The sequence below is a fragment of the Sarcophilus harrisii genome, chromosome 2 (assembly GCF_902635505.1).
Source record: "Sarcophilus harrisii chromosome 2, mSarHar1.11, whole genome shotgun sequence".
NCBI lineage: Eukaryota > Metazoa > Chordata > Mammalia > Dasyuromorphia > Dasyuridae > Sarcophilus > Sarcophilus harrisii.
In genome coordinates this window covers 620,153,778-620,168,726 of record NC_045427.1, presented here as the reverse complement: position 1 = coordinate 620,168,726, position 14,949 = coordinate 620,153,778, and positions in this window count along the sequence as shown.

Sequence of the window (14,949 nt, the reverse complement as noted above, 5' to 3'; positions counted from 1 at the left end):
CTTCAATCTGCATTCAGAATTCATAAGTTTTCTCCCTGGAGTTAGCATTTCATCATGGGTCTTTTAGAAGCCTTAGATTATTGTATTGATCATTGTTACAATAGCGATGTTACTATGTACAATGTTCTCCTGGTCTGTTCACTTTACTTTTTATCAGTTCATATAAGTCTTTCCAAAGCCCAGGTCTCTTAACTCTTATCCCTCTTTCAACTATATATTATACTTCCTCTGACAGTGCTGTTACTGATACCCTCCACCACATGGGGAAAAAAAAAGATAGATCCATTTGTCTATAGAGCTGGGAGTGCATCCAGTACCTCTCACTGTCTGAATCCTGCTCGGTGCTCTGGGGCTGCATTTGGTAAGGTTCCAATAGTGACCCTACATCACCCATTAACTTTCCTGTCTGGTGTTTTTTCTCCTTTTCTCCCTCCCTTTGTTCTTTCCTCTCTCTTTCCTTCTCCTTCCTTCCTTCTCCCTCCTTCCCTCCCTCCTTTCTTTTCCTCCCTCCCTGCCTTCTTTTCTTCCTTCCTTCCTTCCTTCCTTCCTTCCTTCCTTCCTTTCTTCTTACTTTTCTTCCTTTCCCTCTTTCCTTCCATATTTTTCATTCATTCAGATTTACTGAGTACCTCCCATATTACCATCCTTGTGCCCAGACACTGTGAGAGACAAAAAAGTAATTGAAGGCAGTAAGGCTGCCCTTGAGGAGCTCCACCCTCTTAACTAGGGAGATAAGATTCACTAACAGGAGCAGATCTATGATAATTACAAGGTATCTGTGCAGACTCTTACAGCATTAAGAGCAGGAATAAGAGACAGGTCAAAATAAGCACAACAAGGACAGTCTTCATGGAAAGAGATGAAATCTGCACTGGATTGCTTCATTCTTCATCTCTCTCTCTCTCTGTGCCCCTTTTGCCTCTGCCCTTAATATCCCTACAGCTAAGGGGACCAAGTAGGTGAGTCACCAAGTTCAGTACATACCCTCCTGATGATACCTTCTTGGCCCCTCCAACAGCTGGCACCCTCCCTCCTCCCCTTCCGGCATCCCTCTTTAACCACCTTGCATTTATTTGGATTTATTCTGCCTATATTTATACATCTAGATGGGAATTCTTTCTCATTCTTCGTATCTGCATTTGAAAGTTCTTTCTTTGTGCCTGGGACAGAGTAGGTGCTTAATAAATGCTTGTTGATCAACTGATCAATGTATTACCCTCCTGGCACCCACTCTTAGCCCTTTATAATAAGGACACTCACACACACACTGAAGCCCATAGTAACTCACGCCTGTGTTCACACAGAGATCTAGGCACACAGCCTCTGTGTAAAGAATCAATCTTTGGCAGAATGTGAGCTGACAGAGAACTCTTTCATATGTTTTGGCAGAGACTCCTTCTAAAGCCAGGCAAGTGAGGCAGTGGAAAGAGCCCAGGACTGAGAGGTCAAAGATCTCATTCAAATCTCACCTCCCATATTTACAAGCCGGGAGACCTCACTACTTCATTTCCCCTGGAACTCCCTTTGCTTCTCTATCAAGTGAGTGTCTCTCACAGTTGGGAATTAATAAACAAAAATGATCATTAGAGGAGATCTTTGAGGGCATCAGATCTACTTCCCTTCATTTTACAGATGGGGAAACTGAGGTCTGGAGAAGTTAGGTGACTTAATAAGGATCACACACCTAGGAGTGTTTGAAACAGGATTGGTCTTGCTGATTCCAAGTCTAATGTCCTGTCCTGAAATAGCTGCTTCTTGAAGGAATTCACACTCTCCTAGTAATGGATTGAGATTTAAAAAAAAAAAAAATAGATAATTAAATACCAGGCAACTAGAGCACTAAAGGCTGATCTGGGTGGATGTGCTACAGGGAAGGACACAGGAAAACCTTAGCTCCAGAAGGGTAAATCCCTAATTTCACCTTAATGCCAAAATTCAAAATCTTGAGAGTGCATAATAAGCTTTGATTTACCAAGTCTCCTCTCCATCACTTGGAATGTCTCCCTGCACCTATATTGATTTCCCCCTCTCCCTACCCCCTCTTCTATATGCAGCTGACAAATAAAATTCAGGTTATCTGGCCTGCTTCCTACTGGGACATTCATGTTGCACCGCCCCATCACTCCATCCCTCCCCCTATGCAGACACACACACACACACAGCTCAGTATTCACTAATGTTGCTACAGCAACAAAGTCATTAAGCTTTCTGGTCTTGTAGTTCTTAGCAAGCGAGGGGCTGCTGGGTTTATAAACCATGTGTGAGAGTCTCATTTATATGAAATGTTCAATCCCCTGGGAAAGCCACAGCACCAGAAAGGGTGAAGCTGGCGACCCAGGGGGGTACTCCTCATACTCTGCAGCCTTTTAGGAAGGATGGCTCCCCTGCCTGCCACCCCCTGCTCCCCCCACCCCAGTATCCTGCTCTGATGCTCATTATAATGGGCCGTGTGGTTCTAGGCAAGTCACCCCAATTCTGTGGGCCTCAGTTTCCATCTCCCAAATGAGCTGGACTCAGTGGCATCCAGGTCCCCTCTGGCTCTTACTCCTATGAGTGGCTGGGATTTGGAGCTGATTTGGGGAGACGGGTGGGTTGCTTCCTAGGGCTGCCTCATAAACACTGGGCAGAATCTACCAGCTAAAGAGCTTTCCTCCAGTCAAGAAGGTCCTGGGTGTCCATGTGCTTCAATGAATGCAAATGGAGGGAGAGCAAAAAGAAGATTTGTAGAAATGGAAGCTCCTCTGTGGTAAACATAGCTGAGATGCACTAGGAAGTCTCACATTAGCATTTCCCTAGTGTTAGGTATGAGTGTATTCTCCTGTATAATTTTTCAACTTCAGCTTGAAATAAAAATAACAAAAACATCGATGGCTGATGTTTCCATCATACTTTATGATTATAAAATATTTTCTATATATTGTCTCATTGAAGGAAACCAGGACTCAAATGTAGATCTGATTTCCAGTTCAATGTTTCCTACATCATAATGCCTCTTGGGAAACAAACTAACAGGGAAATACAAGGGAAGCTAAACAGAGCTCAGTTGTGTGACTTTGGGTATTAGATTAAAAGCTCCTTGAGGACGGGGACTTGCTTCTTTTTGTATCTCCAGCACTTAGCACAGTGTGTGGCACACAAAGGGACTTGGTAAATGTTTATTGAATTGAATTAAATTGAAATCACTTTCATGGGACCTCAGTTTTTTCATCTCTAAGACTATTAGATTTGTTGATTTCTAAAGTCTCTTATAGCCAAGTTTCTTAAACTGTAGGTTGAGAGCCCTTGTGGAGTGTAACTGAATGTGGGAGTTGTGAAATTATGATTAATTATCAGTAAATATTTGATTTATATACCTATTTTATATACCTATAGACCTGGGATCACAAAAAAATTTCTGGGGGGAAAAAAGGGTGGTGAGTGGAGAAAGTTTAAAACTCCCTGACTTACAGTGATAATGTAACATGATTCTATGTAAACAACGCTTCTCAAAATCATTTATAATGCACACTGCGTGACTTTGGACAAGTGACTCGAACTCCGGAGCCTCAGTTTCCCCATCTGTAAAATACTTCTTACGCACATTATGTGACCTTGGACAAGTGACTTGAACTTCCTGAGCCTCAGTTTCCTCAGCTTGTTCTTGGAGTAGAAACTGTCTTTATCTGGAAAACCCTGTATCAGTTTCTCATGGTTCTGCTGGTACAAGATCTGAATTCAGGGAGCTCAGAGAGTGAGCAAGAATAAAACAAAATGGGCAAATGACTCAAGGAGAACACAGGAAAGAAGACACCTAATTTGGCTGGAGTTTAGTGTGCAAGAAAGAAGAGCTTGGAAAGCTGGATTAGAGACAGATTGTAAAAGGTTTCCAATGCCAGATAGAGGCATTTGTAGAATGGCACAGTTATTTCTGGAGCAGAGGAGGGAAAAGGCTAGATCTGTGTTTTCACTCGATTGCTAATGAAGTGGATCATCCTGGCTTGTGGAGAAAGGATCCCATTTACTGATGTCCACATATCTAAACACAGAATTTAGTTTAATTACACATCCTTTTGTTCTTTAACCCATGGCCTCCAGTCTTTGGCATAAAACTTCAGCACTCAGGGCAGAGAGTCTTTTGATAATACTTTTAATGAAGTAAATGAAGCTTCAGAATCACTCATTGCATGGATTTTTTTTAAAAAAGGTTTCACCCCCTGGGCTTAGCTATTGATAGAGAACCTCCTTCTGTGGTCAAACACACATGCAGTGGGGCTCTGACACTGAAGGCAACACTTAGTTGGAGGATTCTGGGAGTAGGGCTGGGAATTCTGTCTCCATAATTCAGAGAAAAGTTAGCTAGAACTTTAGTTTCTACCTTTAATCCTTGCTAACTGGCATTTTCTATAGCCTGGGTGCACACTAATAAAGGTACACTGGCCTGGGCTTTAGGACGCATGGATTTTAGCCTGCCCAAGCCTATTAATTAGTCATGTCACCTTGGGCACCCAAAACCCTGAGCCTCAACATTCTCATTTGTAGAATGAAAAAGTTGATCTATATCAGAGGTTCTCAATTTTTGCCTCTTGTCTTCAGCAAAACCTTCCCATATCCCCTATTCAATATAAAAGCAATAAATTCTTGACTTTACTTTGCATATGCACATAAGAAGTGAAAATAAGAGAGAGTAATTACTTTTTCATAAAGAAATGGTACAAAGCATTAATATCCTGAAAGTTGTTAAATATTTATTACACTATCCAATCTCAGCTCATTCACTCTGGACTTCACCTCTTCAGCTGTCTCTCCTGCTTCTGAATACTCTGCCTTGAAGCCTGCTCTCTCTCCTAACAAAGGGGTCCCAGCCTGGACCATCACCCCAGAAGGAGCAATTTGTTTCATGCCCAGATCCCATGGTTTCCAGAATGGTTCACTCCCTAAGGTTCCATGTCTCCTGCCCTTGCCCATGAGCAGTCTCTTCTCCCTTTTCAGGAATGTTACCTTCCTCTAATGGAAGGTAGGGGTCATCCTGTTTTTTTTGTAATTATATCCCCAGCACCTAGTATAATGTTTGGAATATGGTTAAAAGCTTAATAAATTATGTCTCTATTCAATACTTTCCTTCCTTCCTTCCTTCCTTCCTTCCTTCCTTCCTTCCTTCCTTCCTTCCTTCCTTCTTTTCCTTCCTTCCACTTTTTCCATTAATGCCATATTTTTGAAATATTCCCTATAATTCCTTGACAAGTTTTTCATACCCCAAGTCCCTTCTGGCCCTAACATTTGTGGTATCTAACAGTGAGCTCTTCATTAGGAGTGCTCTCTGGGACGTCTGGAGAGCTTCTAAGAAAATCTCAAGGGGGTCTGGGCTGAGTCCAAAGTTTCCAAATTCCGCTGTGTCTTCCCTCCTCCCCCAAATAAAGAACAACCAATGCAAAACAGTCCAAATTAATTTCTCAAACAATTCAAAAGATATTTTTCCTTCGAGGTAAAGCCAAACTGAAAAGTAAAACTTCCCTGCTATGAATCAAATAGAGGAAGCAGAGAAATGCCGGTCACTGGGCAGGAGAAAGGGGTTCCATAGAGGAACTTGGCAGGGCAGGACCTGCTGTGGCTCCTGTTGACATCGACCCCTTTATACATATATTCTAAGGCTCCTGAATATTCTCTTTTCCAAAGCAGAGACTAGCAGGGCATCAAATATTCCATTTACTAGGATTCACCCACCACCCCACAGGACAGAGACCATCTGAGTCCATGTGCAGCCTTATTTTTCAATCCATTCCCCTGCACAATCCCGAAATGGAGGTCCGCCCAGAGGGGTATAAACCAAACCTTCTGGGGATCCACCTTTGAAAGCTTGAAACCCATTTCCAAATTGTCCAGGGATCCACACCCAGACAAAACCCTGCTCCATCTGAATGTGTGTGGACACATCCCACTGGCAAGTACATTTTCTCAGAATCTCTCAGTCTGGTGCACTCAAAACAAAGACCAGATCTCTGACTGCTGCATGTTCAAACTCTGCTTTATTCCGACACTCCTGGGCCTGCTTACAATCACCCGCTTCACTGAGAACCAGCTTGAAGACACTGTCCTGACGTTCCTTTATAGCCATGGAGGAGGAGCTAGGAGGGACTTCTAATTGCAAACAGCTGAGCAGACCTTTCCCCTTCCCCATACAGATGTTTGCATTTCCAGTTGGCTATTCCCAGTGGCTAATGTTCGGTCACATACCTGTTCTCTGTAGGTTTCCTTCCCATCCCCCAATCACCATCCCCACCTCCTCCATCCCCGTTCCCTGATGTCACTACAGTAGGATTGCAGGTCTATTATAAACACACTCTATTTATGTCTAAAAAAATTATAGTGAATATTTGCATGTCATATGCATAGTTAGCATGCTATTTGCATACACCTGCCTGCTGTAGATTTTATCACCAAACACAAAGCATCTACCATCCTTTTTCTTTTCAACAACTCAAAAACCACTTATTCAAAATACTCACTGTACACAGGAAAAAGTATCGGCTTTTGGCCAGATTATTGATCATGGAGGCAGAAGACTTGGATTCGGGACCCACCTCTGAGACACAAAAACTTAGAGATCATAACTAAGTCACTGGGCAATGCTGAAGATGATAAATCACAAGATGGCTGACCTGTATCAGTGAAAGAAATCTCCACATCAGGAATCTGCCAACCCTCATGAAACCATAGGTCAGGTTCTCCTCTTAATCCCCAGCAAACCCAAACCCAAACCCTGGGCAAGCCCTTGTGTTCCGAGCTGGGACTAGAAAGCTCAATCCAGATATTCTCCATCACCTCAAGGATCTTAAAATAGTCTAATTTTTCATAATAGGTATATTATCCTCATTTTAGATGAAGAAACTGATGTTCAGAGAGGTTGTGTGGTCTACACATAGTCACTTTTCTAGTAAACATTGGAAATGGGATTCAAAACCTAGGTGTTCCTATCTCCAAGCTTAGCATTCTTTCCACTTCATGGCAAATTTCCTTTTTTTTTTTTTTTTAATAGTATTTTTTTTAGCATTTTCACTCTTTTTGTTGTTGTTTGCTTGCATTTTGTTTTCTTTCTCATTTTTTCCTTTTTGTTCTAATTTTTCTTGTGCAGCAAGATGATTATATACATATGTATACATATATTGGATTTAACATATATTTTTAACATGTTTAACATATATTGGATTACTTGCCATCTGGGGGGAAGGGGGAAATTTGGAACACAAGGTTTTGTAAGAATTATTGTTGAAAAATTATCCATACATGTGTTTTGAAAATTAAAAGCTTTAATAAAAATTAAGATAGTATTTTATTTTTCCACCATTACATGTAAAGGCTATTTTAAACAGTTATTTAAAAAATAGGCTATTTTAAACAGTTATTTAAAAAATATTTTGAATTCTAAATTTTCCCCTTCTTCTTTCCTTGCTTCTCCCTTCCCTAAGATGGTAAGCAATTTGATATAGATTATATATGTACAATCATATAAAACATATTTCCATATTAGTCATGTTGTGAAAGAAGATGCAGACCAAAAGAAAAAAAAACATGAAAAAAATAAAGTAAAAATAATATGCTTCAGTCTGCATTCAGAGTCCTTCAGTTCTTTTTCTGGAAGTAGATAACATTTTTTAAAATAGCTTTTTATTTACAAGTTATATGCATGGGTAGTTTTACAGCATTGACAATTGCCAAACCTTTTGTTCCAATTTTTCCCCTCCTTCTCCCCCACCCCCTCTCCTAGATGGCAGGATGACCAGTAGATGTTAAATATATTAAAGTATAAATTAAATACAAAATAAGTATACATGACCAAACTGGTAAATAACATTTTTCATCACCAATCCTTTGGAATCATCTTGGATCATTGTATGATGATATCCTGATGACACTTCTCTGGCCACCCTTTATAGTGCTTAGTTCACAGTCTTTCTCTCTATCTTAACTCCTGTTTTCATACTGGGGATTTTATCATGCACATTGACTTTCTCTTAAAGGCTAAGTCATTCATAGTTGATCTTCATATTATGCAATTTATTGTGTACAATGTTCTCCTGGTTCTGCTCACTTCACTCAGAATCAGTTCATATCAATCTTTTCATGGATGAATTTTTTTTTTAAGGAAACAGCCATGTCTTCCAGCACTAGCTCAATTCTGGTTCTATTATCCCACTCCATCTCACATCTCTTGACTGGGATGCCAGCCTTCTTGTGCCATCTAGTTGGTTCCTTTTAGGAAATCAGTCCTCGAGCCACAACCTTTATCATGTAATCTTCTGTCTCCTATTTTGGACCTCTCCCCAGGACTCATTCCTTAAATGGTTTGCACACTCCCGATCTTCTTTTGCTCCTCCTATCCTACTATTATTAAAAACTCAGTACCAAAAAAATAAGCCCCACCTTTCCTATCCCATTGAACTGCTTTATTATTCCCACTTGTCTTTACCATACTTCCCCTTCGGTATCCTCCTCCAGATCTGCTCTGCTCTCTACTGTGCCCTCAGTAACCCAAACTTCCTTTCATCTGGAGCCTTTTTCTTCCTCACTCTGTCCATCTGGCACTCCCTGAGGATCTATCCTGATGACACTTCTCTGGCCACCTTTTATAGAGCTTGGTTCACTGTCTTTCTCTCTGTCTCAACTCCTGTTTTCATACTGGGGACTTTAACATGCACATTGACCTTCTCTTAAAGGCTCAATTTCCCTGTTCTTGTCTACTTAATTCTCATGACCAATTTCTTCATTTGATTTCAGCTGCTGCTGGTCCTAATCTGGATCTTGCCATCCTTCACAAATTTTCCATCTCCTTATTCACAAGCTGATATTCCTTTATTTGATAATAATCTTTTGTCCTTCTGTCTTTCAACTTCGACCCTGTTCTTTATCCTCATTAAAACCACCAATCTTTCCCCAGCTCATTTCTTTCTAAGGCCCTTCTCAAGCTCTGACTATCAACTTAGATCTCCCCTCCCTTTCTTAGCTAATCTTCTTAAGAAAGTTGTTGATAGTAGGTACTTCTACATCCTATCCTCTGACTCTAGATAACCCTCCGTAATCTGGTTTCTTCATTCAACTGAAATGGTTCTCTTCAAAGTTATCAGTGTTTCTTAATTGCTGAATCTAATGACTTCTTTATCCTCTTCCTTCTTGAGCTTTCCGAAACATTTAGCACTGTTGACCACCTTCTCCTTGATTCTTGGTCTTTGTCACTCTATTCTCTCTTGGTTCCTTCTCCAATATATCCAATATATCTTGTGAGGCTCCATCGGTGGGTGTCCCCCAGACTTCTATGTCTTTCGTCTGGACACTCTCACTTGGGCAACTCATTGATTCACTGATCACCTCTATGCAGATATGCTTATATGTACATGTTTGTGTATCTGTATCTATATATTTATTATCTATATATCTATCTAGTTTCTTTCCTAAACCCCAGGCTTCATCACCAGCTACTACTAGACATTTCAGCCTAGATGGTCCATGAGCATCTTGAACGCAACATGTCAAAAACAAAAACAAAAAACAAGCAAACAAATAAAACCAGAACTCATTACTTTTCTCCTCAAACTCTCTTCTTGTGATTTTCTTTTTTACTAGCCACTATTCTCTTCTCCTAGATTCCTCAGCCCTCATCACCTCTTACCTGAGCTATTTCAATATCCTACCAAACCTTCTTCTTTTTTCTTTTTTGCTTAAGTAATTGGGGTAAGTGACTTGCCCAGGGTCACACAGCTAGAAAGAGTTAGGTGTCTGAGGTCAAATTTGAACTCAGGTCCTCCTGACTTCAGGGCTGGTGCTCTATCTATTGTGCCATGTAGCTGTCCCCAACCTACAAACCTACTTGCTGCAAGTTTTTTCCCACATCAATCTACTCTCCGCACCTTTACCAAAGCATTTTTCCTAAAATGTAGGTTTTTCCTGTTTGATCAACTTTAGTGGCTGCCTGTAACTTCCAGGATTGAATAAAATTCTCTTTGGCTTTAAGATTCTTCACAACTTGGCTCCTTCCTACCTTTTTAGTCTCCTTACCTTCATTCCCCTCGAAGCTTTCTCAATCCCATTTGTCTCCCTAGAACATTTTGTTCCTTTCACGGTTTCAGTGCTCTTGCACAGGTAATCTCCCATGTCTGCAATGTCCTGCATCCTTACCTTTGTCTCAACTTTGACAGCTTCTTTCAAGAGTCAGTGCAATCATCTCTTTCTGTAGGAGGAGCATTTCCTTGAATCACCCCCTCTAAGGTTAACTTCTGGCTACTCAGTATGTACCTTGTATGGTCCCATTTATTTGCACATCACTTTCCCTTAGGATACAAGCTCCCCAAGGGCAGGGCTAGTCTTTGCTTTTTCTTGTTAGCTCCAATGTTTAGCCCAGTGTAGTCTAGAGCTTAGCCTGGCATGGAAATGCTTAATAAATGCTTGCTGATTGATGTTCACTCCCCATGTCTTATACCACTTTGTGACTGACACAGCAATTAGGCTATTGCCTTGCATATACTCTGTACTCAGTAAGTGTTTATTGATCACTAATTGATTGATTCTGCTGAGCTTCACTCAACAGCACACATCTGCCCAGGGGAGGTCAGGAGCTCTGCCCCTTTGGTAGCACTCTCTCATCTGGTCCTGCTTTCCTGTCTGCGGCCTTCACACCCCCTTTCCCCTTTTATCTCCCCTCATGCTCTGATTTCCCAGACTTCTCCATTTTAATCCTGCTCAGTTCTCTGGAACCCTTCTCCTCTGGCAACAATCAGCTCTTCTCGCATCCTTTGCCTTCACTCACAGCATGTTCCCCCCAGTGCTGAGATGCTAACCTTCTAAACTGATGGAGCATCTCCTCACCAGCTGTCCCCCCACCCGAAATTCTTCCCTCTTCACCTCTGCCTTCTGGCTTCCTTCAAGACTCAGCTCACAACATGCCTTCTTCAAGAGGCCTTTCCCAGAGGCAGCTGGATGGTACAATGGATAGAACACGGGCCCTGAGGTCAGGATGGATCTGAATTCAAATGTGACACTTAACACTTACTAGTTGTGTGACTCTTGGCAAGTCAATTAACCCCAATTGCCTTGCCAAAAAAAAAAAAAAAAAAAAAAAAGGATCTTTCCCAGACTCCTCTCTGCCCCATCCCCAGTGTCTTCCTTTTGACATTATTTCCCATGTTCTCTACATATATATGTATGCAACACTCAGCACAGCACACATTAACTGCTTAATCCAGTCCATTGATTGAGTGTATGTTGATAATTGTTTGCATATTGTTTCCCTCATTAGAATGTGCATTCCTTGTCTACTCCTTCTCTGCTCCTCTGAACATATCAGGAGGAGATGGGCGTTAGAATTCTACTCAAGGATCTCTTTCTACCGGAAGCTTTTCCTCACCCCCCATGATAACAGTTCCTTCTCCCCCATCAGCTAGGGATACACTAGTAAGAGAACTTCTTAGTAAGGAAACTCTGTTCACCAAGACAGGGCAGCCCCTTTTCTGAAATTACAGTCTTAGAGAATTGCCAAGAGCACTTATTGGTTAAGGAACCTGGCCAAGATCATTCAGCCAACACGTATCTGAGGCATCTTCCTGGCTCTCCATCACCCCACACCACCTCTCTTTGACATCCTTCAGGGAGACATGTTGCCTCCATTAGAACAGAATCTTCTTGGTAACAGAGCATACAAGCCTTCTGCACAGTAAACCTTAATAAGTATTGGTTAATGTCTCTTCTATGCCTTCTCCTACTGTTCCCACACCAGATACCTTTTCTATCCCCTGCCCCATTTTTTAGCTTTCTTTTATATATTGTTTTCATTATTCAGTTATAACCTCCTGAAGGAAAGAAGCAATTTTTTGTATTACTTGTATCCCCAGACCTTAGCAGTGTTTTTCACTTAGTAGGCACTTAATGAATGTTTCTTGACTATTAAAATTTTTTTTAATTAAAAAAAATATTGGTTGACTGACTGACTGTTCCTTGCTCTCCAAGATCATTTTTAGACCTTTCCCAGATCACCACACTTAGCATTGACCTTTCCTCCTTTCAACTTCACTGTGTACTGTTCAGGTCCTCGTGACTGTCAAGTATGGATCTCTTGGTCACTCTTTCTCTGCCCCCACTAAATTTGGTACTTGGCTCACAGTTTTGTTGCTGTTTTTCCTCTCCACCCCAGCCTCTGTCTCACTTGAATGCCCAGCAAATTCCACCTCTTAATTCCCAGGACCTCTGCCTGCAACCCACCTCCACCATGCCCAGGAATGGTCATCTGCCATTCTTCTTCTCTCTGCTGCCTTGTCTGATTTGGCACAGGTGCCGGGATTCTTGGTTACGGTTTGAATTCTATTCCAACAGCATCTCCGCAGGGAAACTAATTAGACTTAGCTTTTTGAAATTAGCAGGGCCAATCAGAATTTCAAAGGGCACTGGTAACCATGCAAATGTAATAGGATTTATTTTCTGCTCTTCCCTTTAAACTGATGCCAGGAAGGGATCTGGGCTTTCTACTTTCCTTGCTTTTCTAATTTTTTTTTTTCCAGGGCTGGCTAAGGATTTTGGATTTTGATTTTAATTATTGCAGAAGACTCAACCAGACCAACATCTGACTATCTGCTTTGACAATAAGTGAAGAAGTGATTGATGGGAAATGTTCATTGTCCTTAGAGTCAAGAGACTTAAGTTTTTATTTCAGCTCTAACATGTTGGATAAGTCACTTATATTTTCTAAGCTTGTTTTTTATCTGTAAAATGGGAATAACAAAGCTTACATTATTCACTTTGTGTGGTTGCTGTGATGAAATTACTTTTTACACTTTAAAGCAGGGCAGTAGCAAGTCAACTGTATTTAATAAGCATTTACTATGACTCAAGTTGGGCAGCTAGGAGGTGCCATAGTGTATAGAGTGCTGGGTCTGGAGCCAGGGAGACTCGTCTTCCTGCGTTCAAGTCCAGCCTCAGACACTTACTAGCTGTATGACTCTGGATAAGATTCTTAACCCTGTTTGCCTCAGTTTCCTCATCTGTAAAATGAGGTGGAGAAGAAAACAGCAAACCCTTCCAGTATCTCTGCCAAGAAAACCACCAATGGGGTCATATAGAATCAAAAAACAACATGAGTGAAGCACTGTGCTAAGCAACAGGGACATAAAGTTTCCCTGCCCTCAAGGAATTCACAGTCTATTGAGGAAACAGTGTGCAAACACTAATACATTCACGTAAGAGCCTTTAGGAGAAATGGAAGGTTACCTCCCTAGCAAGATATGGAAAGGCCACAAATTGGAGAGTTACAAGACTTTGACTTTAGTCTGAACTTTACCACTGACTCACTGAGCAAATCTGAGCTCATACCTTGACTTTGGAGCTTGGTTTTCTCATGCTAAGGTCTCCTCCACCTCTGAGGTAGATAACATACAAAGGAACATTTGGAGAGAAATAAAAATGAAAACAACTCTGAAATACCACCTAGAACTATCAGATTGGACAAAATAACAGAAAAAGATAATGGTAAATGTTGGAGGGGATATGGGAAACTAGGGCACTAATGCTTTGTTGGTACTGATCCAAACATTCTGTAAGATAATTTGAACAAACCCAAAGAACAAACCAATTGTGTATATTTTTTGATCCAGCAGTGTCTCTACTAGGCCTGTATCCCAAAGAGATCATAAAAGAGGGAAAAGGACCCATATGTGCAGAAATGTTTGTAGCAGCCCTTGTTGTAGTGGCAAGGAATTGGAAATTGAGTGAATACCCAGCAGTTGAGGAATGGCTGAGTAACTTATGGTATATGAATGTTATGGAATACTATTGTTCTATAAAAAATGATGAGCAGGAGCATCTAGATGGCCCAGTGCATAAGAACACCTAGCTCTGGAGTGAGGAAGATCTGAATTTAAATCCAACTTCAGACACTTGACACTTCCTAGATGTGTGACACTGGGCAAATCACTTAACCCTAATTGCTTTGGAAAAAAAAATAGAAAGAAAAGAATGGAAAAAAGAAATGATGATCAAACTAATTTCAAAAAAGCCTGCAAAGACTTATATGAACTGATGCTGAGTGAAGTGAGCAGAACCAGAAAAACATTGTACACAGTAACAGCAAGATTATGTGATATCATTTTTGTAACTAGAATAGATTTATCTCTTTTCAGCAATGCTCTGATCCAGGACAATTGCAATAGACTTTGGGTGGAAAAAGCCATCTGCATGCAGAGAAAGAACTATGGAGCCTGAATGTGGATCAAACCATATTATCTTCATCTTTTATTTTTGTTTTGTTTCTTGTGGTTTTCCTCTTATTTTTTTCTTTTACAACATCACTTACATGGAAATATGTTATAAATAATTGTATGTGAATAACTTGTATTAGATTGCTGTATTGGGAAGAGGAAAAAGAAGGAAAGGAAGGAAAAAAATGGAACTCAAAACCTTATAAAAATGAATGATGAAAATCACCTTTACATGTGATGGAAAAATAATAAACTATTAAGACAAAATTTTTTTTAAAAGGAACATCTGGGCTGGCTCAGTGGACCAAGCACTGGATTTGCAATTAAAGGGATTGGTTCTGAATCAAAGCTATGGTGGAGCTAGCTCAAACTGGTTCAGGTGAGCTGCTTGTTAAATTTCCAATGGGTACATTTAATTTGGAAATTTACAATGCTGGATCTATTGTTTTAGTGATTGTCTAGAATTAAGAAAGTGATATAGAACATGGTAATAATACAGATTAAAGTTAACAGGGTGGTCCAGCTTTTCTGAGAGCTAGTTAAACATTCAACAACCCACTCCTGCTTTGAATCTTGGAACTATTACTTTCTTTTCTCTTTCTTATTCTCAATTCTTTTACCTGTAAAATGATATAGCAGATTTTACAGTTCTTTCCAGTTTTAATTCCTAGGATTTTCTTAGTTTGACCTGGCCTGCAAAAATTCACTTCAAATACACCCTTGCTGGAAATTAAAAATA